We start from the raw sequence: 16992 nt of genomic DNA, 5'->3' as shown, positions 1-16992 counted from the left end.
CAGACAGAATATTGTATATATAATAAATAAATAAATACTTTTTAAAAAAAGAATTAAAATAAGTTCATATTGTGTCGTTAAGAGCACTTGCTGCTCTCGCATAGGGCCCAAGCTCAATTCCTAGACCTGTACGACTGCTCACAAACCATTTGTAACTCCAGTTCCACAGGATCAGATGCCCTATTTTAGCCTCCTCCAGCATTGCATCCATGTGGTGCACAGACACACATGCAGGCAAAACACCCAAACACATAAAATGATTTAAAAAATAAAATTCAAAAATAAGCAAGTCCATGCATGAACTGGCAATATGATTCAGTAGTAAGAATATTAGCCTAGAATGTGCAGTCCTGGGTTTGATCTCCAGACTGGCCAAAAAAAGCAAATAAATAAGTAAAAAAATGGTTAATTTGTAAAAGTATTTACTACAGAGACTTTATCAAGCAAAAGCATGATAAATGTTATCAGTCCTAAAATAATAATAATAATTCAATGATCACCAATAATGTGCATTTTTCCACTTTGCATGACAATAGTTGTGAGAGCAACAAATGCAATAGTGACTACAGTCTACCTAGCACAATTGCAGAATGGTTAGTCTGAATAAGCAGCTTTTAATCTGTGCATCGAGACCTCTTGAGAAACCCCTGTCTTCTAAAGTATTTACATTATGATTCTTAACAGCAGCAAAATTACCATTATGAAGTAGTAAAAAAAATTATTGTATGGTTGGGGGTCGCCACAGCATGAGGAACTGCATTAAAGTGTCGCAGTATTAGGTAGGTTGAGAACCACTGCTCTAGATGGAATCTTAGCAGCCATATAATATAATTACCATCATTTTTACTAAGGTATTTACCAATACCAAGAGAAAGTACTTTTCCCAAGATGGAAAACGTAAATCTAGAATTGGACATTCATTCTTTCAAATGCATTTCTTACACCATGTGGGAGTAGATTTCTCTTTCAATACTTAATGTTTCTGATAAATACATTTATAGATCTCAAATTTTAGCCTGAGTCATCTAGAAATTGCTTGGGGAAAAAATGGTTCAGCACGCCCTGTCCTTTAGAAATGACATTAATAATTTTAAATAACACTAATGAAATTTCTAATTTCACTTGATAGCTCCATTATTCTATTGACTGAAGACTTTTCTTTAAATGAATAATAAAACATCTAAATAAGCATTATGGAGACAACATGAGTTCATCTCAGCTATATAGTGAAAAATGCCACAAAACAGCAAGAAATAATTAAACAAAGACAGAAATATAGCAAAGCATTCTGTTTTTCCCCTACACCCAGTATAAATGAAAGGAGACCACAGTACATATAAGGTGACAATGAATCCTTAGGCTATAAAAACATAATTCAAGGATAAACAGGTTATTGAATTACAAGAGCAGAGACAGCAGAAATGAAATAACCTACAGACTGAAGTGTGGAGAAAACAAAACACAGAAAATGGAGCTTCAGGACAAAGTTGACTGGGACCTAGATTCCAGGTGAAAAGATCAGAAGATTCACGGCAGGCCTCCACAAGGAACGATTGGGCTTTGTGGACAGGCACCTCCCTCCAGAGCCAGTACCTCTCTTGGATGATTAAATCAGTAAACTTCTCTGGACTTGAACTCCAGCAGTAGTTGAGGGCTGTGTTCACATGCAGTTTAAATGAGACTGTATGTAGCCATCCAGGGAGCCTCACCTCATATCCCCATACCACTGCCATGACAGCCCAAGCATGCCACTAAAAGATCTTTGCAATAAGCCAGGCTGGAAAGGGGCACCTACAAATACTGACATTGAATGATCCTTTCTCAATTGGCCCCTCTGTGAGGCTGACTTGCCCTACCCAAGCTAAATCTTCCACCCACCCAGCTTCCTTTACATAGACAAAGGAATGTGTGACGGATATTGGCAAAAAGCAAAACAATTTAAAGTATATTGAGAGGTACAGACACTAGAAAATATCAACTGAAATAGCAATTTGTAGCTCAAATTCTAATTGATCTTAAAAATAAAAACCCTGGAATCAGATATAAGGGTAAAAACTCTGAAAGATCAGAGAGACAAAGGCCACAGCCACCTTTTACCTCTCCAACTTCTCAGCCGAAAAGGGGCCAAGCTCCTGTTTCCATAATGCCTTACCAATTCCTCTCTCCACAAAACCATATCACTTCCTGTTTTCTCCTCCCAGGTGCTGAGATTAAAGGTAAGCACTACCACTGCTTGGCTCTTACTGTTAATTAGTGGCTAGTTCTGCACGCTGATCTCCAGGCAAGTTTTATTTGTTAGAGTACACACAAATATTACTACAACAATTAAGTAATTTCTAAGAGATAACAGTTGCATTCCTTTATGAGAATAAGTTACTAGAAAAAAATGAAGATCATTTAAAGATCCTTAGAGACTGATAATCCTTGCTATATGGGGGGATGAGGCTGGATAATCACAAATTCATCCTTTCTGGGGTACAGAGCAAGTTCAGAGCTAGGCTGGACAATATACTGGGATCCTATCTCAAACTAAGTTTTCAGTGGGGCACAACTGAATGTATACCAGTGGTAGAGTGCACAAAATCCTAGGTTCAATCTCTAGTTCGAAGAGAAAAATTCTTTAAAAATATGAGTAGAAAAATGTTTTCCTTCTTAATCCTAGAGTCATAAATTCCTTTCTTGAAGAAGGCGGTTTACATCCTTTAATCCTTTTTTTTATTATTATTTTGAAGTTACATACCTCTTCTACATAGAATGTTCATGTTAATTATTCTTTTTTGTCTTACACATTATTTATTGATTCAGTTCTATGAAAGGGAAAGATAAATTCCAGCACATTGCTTCCTCTAACCCACCTAACCTGGTAGCATCATTCTTCAGATTAAATCAGTAACTAATAGCTATTTTACTACAAATGTACATTGTTATTTACTCTAACACAAAATATAATATTATGGCTCTTTTTCTAGCCTTGTGAAACTATTAGCTCCCCTCAGATTACATGTTGACTCTTGATCTTATAGTCTATAGTTTGTCTTTACTTTCTACAAATCTTTCAAATTCTCAATTCATTATCAAGGTTTATTTTGGGATTAAGCATACTAAACCTCTCAGGGTTCAGAAAGATTCTCTAAAGCACGCAAAAATCTAACTAATAGATTTTGAGGGTAAGTAAAATAAATTGGCTCACCTAAATCCTTTCCTTATGCCCCATTTATTCTTTGTATGCTCTCTCTAATGCCCATGCTGTTCGTCTTTCTTTTCTGTTCCTCATTTTATGCTGTTCCTGTTATTCTTTCTGTGCTTGCTGTTCCCACCTCCCTTGAGGTTTCCAGTCTATATAACCCACACAGACATTAACAATGGTATCTACATGCATTTCAGAATCATAAAAAAAAAGTAGAACCTGACAAAGCAGTACTCCAGGAAAAGGTGACACTACCCAGGAAGGGCCAACATCCAAAAGGAAATACCTGACATTCCAAACTGCTCCTTGCATACACGCTGTTCCTAGATTATTTCTTACAGAATGGTCAGTCTAAAGAGACACTCTTTTAAGGAACACAGCAGCTAGAACTAGCATCGCGACCATTGGTTTTCGACCTGTGGGTCTTGACTCCTTTGAGGTTCAAATTTGGGGGATGAATGGGCCTTTCATAGTGGTCGAATATCAGATATCTTGCATATCACATATTTACATTATGATTCATAAAAGGAGAAAAATTACAGTTATGAGTAGCAACAAAATAATTTATGCTTGGGGGTCACCAAAACTTAAGAAAGTGTATTAAAGGATCGCAGCATTAGAAGGGTTGAGAACCACTGCTCTAGACAGAGATGGAAGGGAGCCAGGCAAAACCATTAAGTATTCTACCAAGCAGATCATCAGCCCCACAGACTGGCTTTAACAAGTTTTCTCCAATATATTATTTCATAAACGGCCACATCTATTCTGTTATTTAAAAAAAAAAATCACCTTTCAGTTCCAGAAGCCCTGAGTTGCACCTTCCTGTAATAGTCTAGTTTATTACTACCTTACAAAGTTTTCTCAACATCTCTCGTTGCCATGCAAAAAAGATTAAGGAAGAATACAAGTCTCCAGATTACTGGTCCTCTGAATCAAGTGAGAAACATATTAAGCAAAGGAAAAGTCAAATAATTTGATACACATACATACATTCACACATATAGACAGACAGACAGACATCCTCTTATAAGGCCTTCTATCTAAGAGTTTATATTAAACATATCCAAAAGGCAGCATGATATATTTTTCATCCTGGTGGGCAATCTCTGCTCAAAGCAGCTAGCTCAATTATCATAGAGGAAATGTCAGCTCTCTTTTCTGCTTGTCTTGTTTCCATCTGGGACACTGTGGGTCATCTATCATTATTCTGCACTTGATTTCTTTTCATCTTAAGGACATCTGTCCAAATGCTAGCTTCTATGCTCCTCATTTTAATCCTCCTTATTTAAAAATATAAAAAGTAAAAAGATTTCATTAACCTATGCTATTTACTTTTTAAGTGAATTTTTCGGTAGAATGTTTTTCTTTCTGTCCGTTTTCCACTCTAATTCCCATAGGAACACCCTAACTTCTCTTTTTTCAACCATTGACCTAATCCTTTACAATTGTCCTCCATGGTCTTCCAGCTTTCCTGATCTCCCTGTGCTGCTAGAGGAAGATCCTCCATAAAGACAGCCATAGAAAGTTCCTTCTTATCTAATTCTCACCTGTCTTCATTTCTTTCTGGATAGTTACAGCTTTTACAGCAGGAAGCAAGAAAAATTGAAGATAATAGTGTGAAAGTTTGTAAGATCGGGAATGGAGAGGGTACCAGAGCAAAGGGCGCAAAGATGCCATTATCCAGAGAATGGTAACTTGTGTTTAAGACTAAAGACAGGACTGAGCAAAATAGAGTAAGAGACAGAGGCTGAACTGGGTTAAAAAGAGCTGAGGGGCTTCTTCCACCAGACTGTTAGGAAATGTCGACTTAATGACCTAAACGTTGGGTTATTCGCCACTCTACAAGTGCCTGCATATGAAGAGTTTGAAGTAAAATTCTTCATGTATGATAGAAGCAGGATCCTGATGAACTCCACACTGAGAGTCAGTAAGACAATGATGTAAACAGGCTGTTACGCCAAATGGGTGGGTATTTCTCTTCTCCCCTTGGAATAGGGAAAGAAGACAATATCATTGTCTTAAAAATCATGCTGTTGTTTCAATTATATAACTGTGGTGCTTTGAGATGGTTGTGGGTTTCCATTCACTTTAAAACTGTTCAGGTGTAGTGCTTTTTCTGTACATTTGTATTACGCCAATAATCCTGAGTTTGTGATAATATTGTGATAGCTAGAGTTGGAGCATTATTTTTTACCCAGAGTGATCAGAGACCTTTATTTCTCAGCTGCCCAGACCCTTATAATCACACAGACTATATTATTTATAACACTGTTTGGTCAATGGCTCAAGCATATTTCTAACTAGCTTTTATATCTTAAATTAACCCAATTTTATTAATCTGTGTACCTCCAATGAGCCTGTGATTTACCAGGTAAGGTTCTGGGCATCTTTATCCTTCAGCAGCTATATGGCATCTCTCTAACTCCATTTACACCTTCTCTATATCTCTGCTCAGATTTTCTGCCTAACCTTGCTCTGCTAAGCCATTGGCCAAAACAGCTTTATTCATCAACCAATAAAAGCAACACACACAGAGAAGGACATTCCACATCAGTCCAGAGGACAATTGACAGAACAGGAAGTGATGGAGGACTCTCATTGGTTAATAAAGAAACTGCCTTGGCTTTTTGATAGGGCAGGATTTAGATAGGTGGAGTAGACAGAACAGAATGCTGGGAAGAAGGGAAGTGAGGCAACTGCCTCAAGCAGTCACCATGACTCCCCTCTCCGAGAAGGATGCAGGCTAGAATCTTACCGGTAAGCCACCCCTCGTGGTGCTACACAGATTACTAAAATTGGGTTAATCAAGATGTGAGAATTAGACAATAAGAGGCTGGAACTAATGGGCCAGGCAGTGTTTAAAAGAATACAGTTTCCGTGTAATTATTTCGGGGCATAAGCTCGCCAGGCGGTCAGGAGTTGGACAGCAGGAACACAGCCCGCTGCTCTCGCTACAAGGAAGCGTGGATTCTGGATAAGGGAACAAGATACAAAAGGTGGGTATGGGCCAAGATAAACTGTTTCTTTGTAAATATTCTACAGAACAAACCCAACAGGTAATCATAAATGCCACCACATAAAAACACACTGTAGTTCTGTTTGAATCGCCTTCTACCCAGCCTGGAAAACTTTTACTTACTTTCCATTTATATCCCAGGACTACCTTCATTATAAACTATGTCCTGACCTATTGAAGAATGCCATGCTTTTCTCTATGCTACTATGTCATTTAGGCAGGCTTCGCAAAGTGCCAGGCTTACCATGGTGTATTTTAATTAACTGCTTATATCTGTCTCCCAATCATATTTTGTGATTCACCCAGTGTCCCAGCGTTTGTTACTCTTTGTCATCCTTCTGGGGCAGCTGAGAAACAGAAGTATGCAAACTTACAAACAAGCCATAGTAAACAATGAACATGAGCAGCCCCAAACACCCTAATAATGTACAGCAAACCTATCCAAGGTTCACTGCTCAAAAATCTGCACCTACACCGATGGGGCTGAGAGTCAGGTTGTGTCAGGTTATGTGATCAAGACAGAGATCTGTCAACATTCAAAGTTTCTTATCATTATGTTAAATTTCTACTGTGTGAAGGTGAGGAAACAGCCTTGGGCTTAATAGCTAGGTAGCCTCTGGAAAGTCACTAACTCTCAAAGCCTCTCTGCCATGTGTGATATAGGGATGGTAATCACTCTCATGTCTCAGGTAAGTGGGACAATTGACAAATAAGCATATTCCTCACTACACAATGCATTGCTGTGACTGTCTGCTCCAATTTCCACAAATGAAGCATCAGTCATTGAAAATACCAGTAAACAGTATAGGTTGTTATCCATGCATTATGAAGGAGCTCACAGATTCAAAGCAAAAAAGCTCTATGATAAGGCTATCCATATGCATGTGTGGTACACACAGATGCCAACATGTATATTGTGTACTTATTTACATGTGTTTATATGTATCATCAATGAGAGAAAGAGGGAGAGAGAGGAAGAAGAAGGAGAAAAGGTTTTATTTCATAATGGACCTTAAATAGAACAATGACTCTCAGAGTGTTGTAGACTAAATTGTGTACCCCCCACCAAACTTCACATGGTAAAGTCCTAATCCTCCATTGTGAGTGTGTCTGTACAATGTTAAGATTAAGTGAGGTCATAATACTGGTCCCCTTAATTAAATAAAACTATGTCCTTATAACAAGTAGAAAGAGACACCAGAAATACAGAAAAGGATACAACAGGACACATCAAGAAGGAAGTCAATTCCAAACGGAAATAAGGACCTCACTAAAAAGCACTCCTGCAAACACCAACTCCATCACCCAGAACTCTGAGAAAAAAAAACTCACTGTTTAAATATCTTTCTTGGGTCTTTTGTTCACCAGCCATAGCAGGCTAACATACTAAATAACAGCCATCTTGTTTGGCACAGAGCTATCTGCAGGTCCAGAAGCAGGACTAGGGAAAATGACAGTCTGATCCTCTATTCTTAGTGCATTCTATTCCTTCCTGTGTCCTCACAAACCTTCCTCCATCCCAGAAAGGTGGAGAGGGCACTACATGTCAGTGTCCTCTGTATTAATCTGAAGAACAAATATTTGTGTCAGAGGTCTATTATCTGTTTAAGAAACTTCTTTCTATGGATACATAAGTAACAAGTGTACAGCCTTGATTCCAACCCAAAGGAGTCCACCTCTAACATCCACACGTTTTTATTAGAGGCCAGCTTCCTTCAAGAGTCTCACCAAGGTGGCATACATAAGAAATCATGAGGCATGGATAAATGCTTGGGCAGAAATTGAGTACAACCAAACATTCAGACAAGAAATAAACCAAAAAATATCTGCTTGAAGTTAAATGTGCATAAAGTAACCCCACACACAAAAAAAAAAAAGAGGAAAAGAAAAAATGAAAAGACCAGGCACCTACACAGAAGTGCTTAAATTTCCTGTGAATCTTGAGCATCGTCCTTCTACAGCTGCATTTAAATAAAATCGCAGACGTACTGTTTGTTTTTATTTCCTTTTCAGCAAGATCAGATTTAACTTTCTCCCTTACCTTTAGAAAAAGCATCTGTTTGGGATTTCTTAAATTCCCAGGGCTAGCGCTGGAGTCAGAAATTAGCTGATGCATGGGCAGGGTGGGCCATGTGCTCGCCCTCTGCCCCCTACCTGTCTCCAGGCTACCAAGGTTACTGCTGACTGTTCTGTCAGGAGGAATGCAGTGTCAGGCTCTGCTTTACTCCAGGACCAAGGGGAAAACGTAAAGAAGTGGGATCGAATCCACCTGCTCCATCCTGGTTTGTTTGTTTTGTTTTATTTTTTTAATACACAGAAATCTTTCTTTTTCCAATGCTTTGAGTTTTAAAAGCTCATGGAGACATGAGTCGTGTCTTCATGGTTTATCACTTTTTTACATTTCTGGAGATTCATGTTGCTTAATTGGTTGTTTTCTTGCTATGCTGATGTTGTAATTAAATAGATATGAGTAAGACTTACTTATTGCCTGCTTGTAGCTCATGAAAAATATGTTTAGTTTTCATTTTACCATATACCCAACAAAGACATAAATAAAGCATTTACCTGCCACTGATTTTTGTATTCCTGAATATTTGGCAATGGAAAAGGAAGGAAATGATAGCACTTACTTTTCAGGAATTATGGTTGAGCATTTGTTTTCTATCCTTTCTGGTCACTGGGCCTAAACACAAGACTTCTTTTTACCCCAGGTCAGGTCTTTTCATGCTGTTTTTCAAAAGTGAAAGCAGAGGTGAGCGCATTCATCTTCTGGATGTAACAAAATTCTGGGCAGAAACTACTTTAGAGAGAAAAGTTTTATTTTGGCTCACAGCCTCAAAGGACACATTCCTTGGTGGCCTGCCCCCACGTGGCTGCACGGAACATCACAGCAACAGGGGCAATGTGTACTTCTTAGTACATTGGAAGCAGAAAATAATGGGATAGACACAGGGCTAGGGTAGAAATAGCCTCAGAGACACATCCCAAATGATCTGCCTCATCCAACTACCCCCCCCCCGACACACACCTGTCACCACCTGAAGATAATGTTATCACATTATTAATCCATGCAGGGATTAAAAGAGACTGATCAGATCAGAACCCCCAAGATCTCACCTTCTTTGGAACAACACCAACAGACATAACCACAGGTGACCCCCTCTTGAGACTTTTTAAAAAACTCATCAAATTGACACTCAAGTTAACCTCACAGGAAGCATCTGAGACATTGAAGAGTAACTTTAAAAAAAAAAAAACACATCATTGATCTAGCAAAATTTTCAAGACTCCAAAAAGAAAATTGCCACATTCAAGGTTGACTAGTCAGGAAAAATATTATTCTAACCACCCAAAATAGATAATTGTAACTATCTACTTAAAAGTTTGATAAAGGGTGGTTTTTCCATTTCTTTCAAATATCACAATGTTTATTGATAGATGCAAGTATATCTATAAATCAGGACATGAACATGACTTGATAAATTAAGTAGAATTAATTTCAATACTATAATAAGAGGGACCAATTCAATTTCTCACCATTTGTTTTAAATCCGCAAAAAACCACTTCAAGGGCATTAAAGATCTCTCAAAACTGATCAGTTTTGTGCCAGTAAACCATGTTTCTTTTTTTAAAGACTTGTGCACTTGCCCAGGCTCAAGGATATTAAAATCTAGAACATAAAGCCCATTACTAGAGGTAGAAATACAGGCAATATACTATTACTGCAACAACCATCAATTACAGTTAATTTTTCTGTAACAACCAAATGGATAATCAAATAATACAACTCAAGTATTACTGAGCAGAGTGCATCTCTACAGCATTCAGTGTTGCTATTCAGTTTTTCTAACCTAAAACAGCCTACGGAAACTGGCAGCAAAGAAGGTCCTGCCTCTGCTTGAGAACTTAGGATGTAATTATTGCATCCTGGTAATATTCTAAAGTGCTTTTCATTTTTTGGGAATTTCATGCTTATATTCAATGTAGTTCAACCATATCCACCTTCCTCAGAAAGTTTACATCTTCTCATGATTTTTCTATGACTTACTGAGTCTAATTTCAGCAAATCTGTATTCATGCAAATGTAGGGCCATACACTGGAGAATGGAAAATCTATGCGAGGTCACAACCCTGAATAAAACTGTTTTTCCTTTCCCCAGCATCTTTCAACTGTTATAAGTTCCTGTTAGAGGTAGGGTCCTATGAGCCTTTTCCAAGCATATTGAAATGTTGGTTGTCAGGTCTTGTGTCAAGGTCTCTGTGAGTACCTGAGTGAGGGGCCCTGTCATGTCCAGCAGACACTGCTTTTTAACAATCTCCACAGGCTCTTGCAATCCTTCTCCCCTTCCTCTGAAATAGTCTCTGCACCTTAGAAAGGGAGGGTGTGATGTGTATCCCAGTGGGTGTAAGCACTTCACGGTCACTTATTCTAAGAATTTTTGCTAAGTTGTGCATCTCTGTGTTAACTGTTCAGTTAGTTGCCATCCACTGCAGTAAGGGGCATCTCTGATGAGAGCTCAAAGCTGCACTAATCTATGTGTATAAGGAAAGTATTTAGAAGGCAGATTGATGCTATGTCTACTTAGCAAAATAAAAGTAGTCAGTTCTCCCCAAGGGCAGAGGATGCTTAATATTTAATTAAGAGAGAATAAAGAACTTTCTCCATAAGAAACAGAGAAAGAAAACTTGCCTGAATGTTTGAAATATGGGGTTTCTTTTCCATATTTTTTGTGGTCTAAAAATCAAGTGTCACTGGGTGCTGGTCCGGGCCTTTAATTCCAGCTCTCAGAAGGCAGAGGAAAACAGATCTCTGTGGATGTGAGGCCAGCCTGATCTACAAAGTGAGTTCTGGGACAGTCAGGGCTGCAAATAGAAACCCTGCCTTGAAAAACAAAACAAAAATAAAGAAATCCAGTACCTGTCCTTCACTGAGATGCAAAAGTGAAGTGTGAACTCACAAAGGTATAAAAACCAATTTATTAAGGGGTTCAATTAAAAGGACAAACTCACAGATACAGAACAAGGCTGATACTACACGAAGCCTCTCCATGGCCTGGGTCTCTGACCATGCAGAGCACAAGCCAGAGCAAGAGGGGCCAGCTCACTTTCTCCTACAGCTTATCAGTCCTCACATAGCACACAAGGCCACATCCTAAAGCCAGAACCCCAAAGCTATTGAGGAAATGAATTCCCACAACACTTCCCTCTTTGTCTAAATAAGGAAGCTTTAAACCTAATACAAAACAATATACAATAAGAACAATTATAAGGCCAGGCAGTGGTGGCGCATGCTTTTTAATCCCAGCACTCGGAATGCAGAGGCAGGTGGATCTCTGTGAGTTCGAGGCCAACCTGGTCTACAAGAGCTAGTTCCAGGACAGGCTCCAAAGCTACAGAAAAACCAAATCTCAAAAAAAAAAAAAAAAAAAAAAAAACAGGAAAAAAAAAACAGGAAAAAGAACAATTATCAAGTATTGTGCAGGAAAAAAAAAGCCTAATAATATAAACAAAATAGAACTACAACCAACAAGAACAACATCAAGCAAGAGACACATACAAAATGTCCAGACTATAGGCAATTGGCAAACAAGAGAGATTAAGGCATGGGAAGTGTGGCCTGCTCAGGGAACACAGGGGTGCTTGGGCAGGCTGGCTGTATTACAGAGCACAGCACACTGACTCCACTAAGAAAGGAGAACATTACAGTTGCCTGCTCCCACCGTGCAAGCAAGCACTTCAAATGTATAGAAGCTTCCCGTTCTTGGATTTTTTTTTAATGTCAAGGGCATGCCTTCAGTTTTTATAACTAATAAATACATTCAGCATGCTTTCAAGAAACAACAAAAATATAAATAGCAATAGTATTTCTATTCACTTGCAAGAAATGACATAAAAGCAAAAAAATTTAAATTCTTCTTTAGTCATGTAAAAAGAATAAAATACTTCATAATAAATTAAATTAGTATCAGAGGCAGTCTGTGAAAATTACCATGAAATACATTTGAAATGATACAAATAATTATAAATAATTATAAATAATTATAAATAATGAATTAGAACAGTTAATTTTGATAAAATGGCAACATCCCCCAATGATCTGAAGATTAAGTTTGGTTTCTACCAAAAGTATAGGAGAACCTGCATAAAAATTAGATAAAAATAAAATAACAAGATAGATTAAAGAAAGAGGAAAAAGAAGAGAGAAGAAGATGAGAGAAGAGAAGAATTTCACAAGTTAGTTCTAAAATCCACATGGAGTTATAGGGAGACAGGAATATACCAGTGATCTTGGAAAACTAGAGCAAAAAGATGAATTAATACTTCCCAGTTTCCATCCTTAACAGAGCAACAAACATCAAGACAGCACTTTGCTGGTCCAAGAGCAGACATAAACAGATCAGCAGAACAGAACTATGGATCAAGCGACAAAATCATTTGGGTCATGCGCCAAAATAATATGTTTTTTGTCAACCTGTATTCAAAGGTGAGATCTTTTAATAATCAGAGAGCAATCTTTTCAATGACTGATTCTTGAATAAGTAGACACCCTGTCAGAAAGAATGAAGTAGGATGTTTACCTTACATTGCACACACACACACACAATAAAAAAATTAATTCAAAGTTTGTCAGACACCAAAATGTACGTGTTAACAACATGAGCCTGGGAGAAAATCATAAATAAATATACCTGTGACCTGGAATTTGACAAAGAACTTTTAGCTATGAGGTCAAAAGGACTAGCAATAAAAGAAAAAAGTGAATATTTTGAAGATCTTCAAATATTAACAATTTATGAAAGTGTTCTGACACAGAACGGTAGAAATTATTTTAAGACTTACAGGTAATAAGCAATGTATGTTCATAACACATAAAAACCTTACAACTCAAGAATAAACATAAAGTAAAACAATTTACAGGAGGCAAAGGAGCTAAACAGGCATTTTTTCTTTTTTTAATGCTTCAGTAAATGTTGTTCTAACTTCCTTTTTAATTAATTAATCTATTTATTTTACATACTGGCTGCAATGTCCCCTACCTCCTCTCCTCCCAGTCCCTCCCTCTGTTCCCACCCTGACTCATTCTTCTGATTCTGTGCAGGAAGGGCCAAGTTTTCCATGGATATCAAGGAAACACAGTGTATCAAGTTGCAGTAAGAGTAAGAACTTCCCCATGTATTAAGACTGGGCAAGGTGACACAGTATGAGGAGTAGGGTCCACAAAGTCATGAAAAGAGTCTGGGACAGCTCCTGTCCCACTGTTAGAAGTCCCACAAGAGGACCAAGCTACACAACTGTCATCTATATGCAGAGTGCAATCCCATGCATGTTCCCTAGTTGTCGGTTCAGTCTCTGTGAGTCCTTATGAGCCCAAGTTGGTTGATTCTGTGGGTTGTCTTAGGTGTTCTTGACCCTTCTGGCTCCTCAGATCCTTTCTACCCCTCCTCTGCAGGATTCCTGGAGCACCTCCTAATGTTTGGCTGTGAGTTTGCACCTTAACAGGCATTTCTCAAGTGAACATATAGGACAACGGCGATGAGCTTGAACTCTACAGCATGGACAGGCTCACTGTGAGCCTTGTCAGTTTGGTTGCTCACCTTCCTGGACTTAGGGGGAGTTGGGAGGACCTTGGACTTAACACAGTGAAGGGAACCCTGATGGCTCTTTGCCTTAGAGAGAGAGGGAGTGGGGGTATGGGTGGAAGGGAGGGGAGGGAAGGGGGAGGAGGAGGGGAGGAGATGGAAATTTTTAATTAAAAGATGAGAAAAAAAATAAAAAAAATAAATAGCCACAAACTCTTGTCAATATAAGCATGGGGACATAAGTTCAAATCCCCAGCACCCACATAAGAAGACAGGCTGTCCCAGGCTACCCCTGGAACCATCTTGCTGCAACAGGTAGAGAGAGGGTGATGACTGGCGCTTGCTAGGCTCAATGAGAAGCCCTGTCTCATTGGAATCAGGCAGAGAGTGATAGACAGGAAACTAATGTTCCTCTGCCTGTCATACCCAAAAGCACATGCGGATACACATTCAAACACACAAGAATAAAAATTCTAGAAATGGTCATAAAGCATATAAAAAGATTCTGGAAACTATCAGTCATTAAGGGGACTTCACTGAGGACGGTGGGAACTCGACAGACAATAACAACAACGCAGAAAACTTAGAACACCCATGCACTGCAGAGGGGATGCAAGCATGGTGGCTGCCCCAGATGACAACCTTGCAGTGCCGCAGACTATTAAACTGCAGGCTTACTTAAAAACCCAGCGTCTTAACCTGTAGTTGCACAGCATGGAGGACAGAAGAATTGTATCCACATAAAATTTGAACATTATTACAGAAGTAGTATTTAGAACAGCCATAAAGTGTAAAAACCGAAATGCCTGTCAAGTAGTAGATGGGAGGAAACGGGGTCACAGTACTGGGTATGAGGTTTCTGTATAACGTGATACAAAGTACTGAACTTCACCATGATGACTGCAAATGTCTAAGACTATAGGAAAATCCACTTATATTTATATCAAAAATGAGTGTGGTGCTCCTCAGTGAAGCATTTTTAATATATCTACTAAAACAGTTATCTGAAAAGAAAATTAAAGTATGAAATTTGGCACATTTGACATTTCCACCTAGTGCTTCATTGCTCTGGTCAGAGCTGCAGCTGTTATGCTGATAACACAAAACACATTGGGAATCCTCTTTGTGTTCCCAAGAATCTTGGAGAAAGATTGCTACTTTTTAGTTTGAAACTCAGTGTTCATCACTATCTACCTTCATATTGTCACAAGAATAATGAAGCTATATGAGTATCTGTCCATAGCAACAAGCAGCTGACATTTCTCCCATCTTCTCTGAAACATTCCCTGAACTGCCTCACGGTGAATGTTCACCTTATTCTATGACTTTACCATCACATATTCACATGAATAAAATTTATGCTTCTCACAGAAAGTACAGCTATGTACCACTGCCATGCCCAATTGCATCCAAGGCACTGACGTACATGGCACCTCAGCTCATAGGAAATGTTAGGAAAAACTCCTCAGAAATAGCCAACAGCAGTGACAGGCACTGGAACAGGGAAGGAAAAAGCATAGAGAGGCAATATTTTCTTGCATGTTTTCTTTCATAAATACATTATAATAAAAACAATGCATTTACTTGATTTAGATAAGAAGTCTTGTAATTGTTTTTATGATCTTGGTTGCATGTCAACCTTTCCACTTCTCATCAGCAAAACATTGTGCTCAAGAAGTGATATAATTATACCCTCTGAAGTATCTCCTCTCCCCCTCCCCTCCCGTGTGTGTGTGTGTGTGTGTGTGTGTGTGTGTGTGTGTGTGTGTGTGTCTGTCTGTCTGTCTGTCTGTCTGTTTCTAAATCCTTTGGGCACCCACGTTTCTTTATCCTGTTAGGCTGTCAAAATTCATCTCTGTTTCTAAGGCTAGCCACTGCAGTAATTAGCCCAGAAAGTGATTTTAAACAGAATAATTCTAAGAGCCATGAAACTTACACATTAAAATTTAAGTTGTAAAGAAGCTTTTATGTTTAAAACTGGACTAAGATAATATTAAGCAAGTAATTAAAAGTTTATTTGGCTAACTATTCAAACGTCTTCCTTTATACAAATGGACAGCCGAGTGAAACAAATTAGCATATTTTGTTAATGTTTTATAAAATAATGGATAGGTGTCCATTTTGAGCGTTTTAATATTTGACCATATAAAGGTGTCGTCCCTCTGACCTGTCCTTCACAGGGACTGTATCTTTGCTGGGAATGTCAAGTTACTGATGAGTCCCAGATCAGGAAGTCTTCCCTAGGTGGAACCACAGAGAGGTTTTCTGTAGCTTTCACTCCCTTGACTTCTTGACTTCTAAGTTCCAAGCCAGACTTAACTGAAATTGTCAAGAAAATGTATTTGAAACTTGGTTGTCTTGAGTTAAAAGGCCAATGTACGTGCGAGAACTTTCTAACACACGCTTACTAAAACTTTCAAGAAAAAAGCGGTCGAAGCACTTGAAGAGGACGTTGCTGACAGCTTACAGTTGAGGCCACATGGGTGGACGTTCTCCCACCGACATTTACTGCAGCTCCTCCACTGCCATGCGCTTCCCCTGGAAATGAGAGTTCCTCCTTGCAAGAAGAGGTTTCACATGCGCTTACACCTGAAACAGCAAATGCCACTGCTAGTGGAAAGAACTGTCGGTGAAAAAGTGTGATCGCTAATATTCTAGAAGCAGAAAACAGACTCTTTGTTTGCTTTTTACCACCTCAAAACAAAACAAAACAACAACAACGAAAACATTGTCCTCTCTACCGATGCCAACTGAGCCACCAGGGAATAAAATGCAGAGCATCATCTATCTGCAGTACCCAATACTAGACAGCCACACTCTCTAGGAGAGATGACTACCTAACAGAAAACACTGCGTTAGACACCAGAGCCTGATGTGACACAGCCTTTGCCCGCCCTACAGGAAGTTATCCTCAAGGTCATAGAGTAGAAGGCCCTGGCCTCCCAGTGTTCATGCTAAAAGTCATCTCCGTTTGCACTCTTCGGAAGCAAACAAAACCTTCGTTTTCAGACTGCTGCAGGCCTCCAGCAAGAGCAAGTGCGTCCTTTGTGGAAGTGTGATAAATGAGTACTGTGGCTGGCATTTACGTTCTTCACAGAACTAGGAGCTGAGTGTGAATTTGAAATGGATCCAGAGCCTGACTCAACATTTGTACTTTAAAAACTATCAGGTAATCCTATGAAATGTTCCCGGTGATGGTTCTCTGGAC

This window comes from Arvicola amphibius, chromosome 2 (assembly GCF_903992535.2).
Source record: "Arvicola amphibius chromosome 2, mArvAmp1.2, whole genome shotgun sequence".
NCBI lineage: Eukaryota > Metazoa > Chordata > Mammalia > Rodentia > Cricetidae > Arvicola > Arvicola amphibius.
This window is presented reverse-complemented; position numbering follows the sequence as displayed.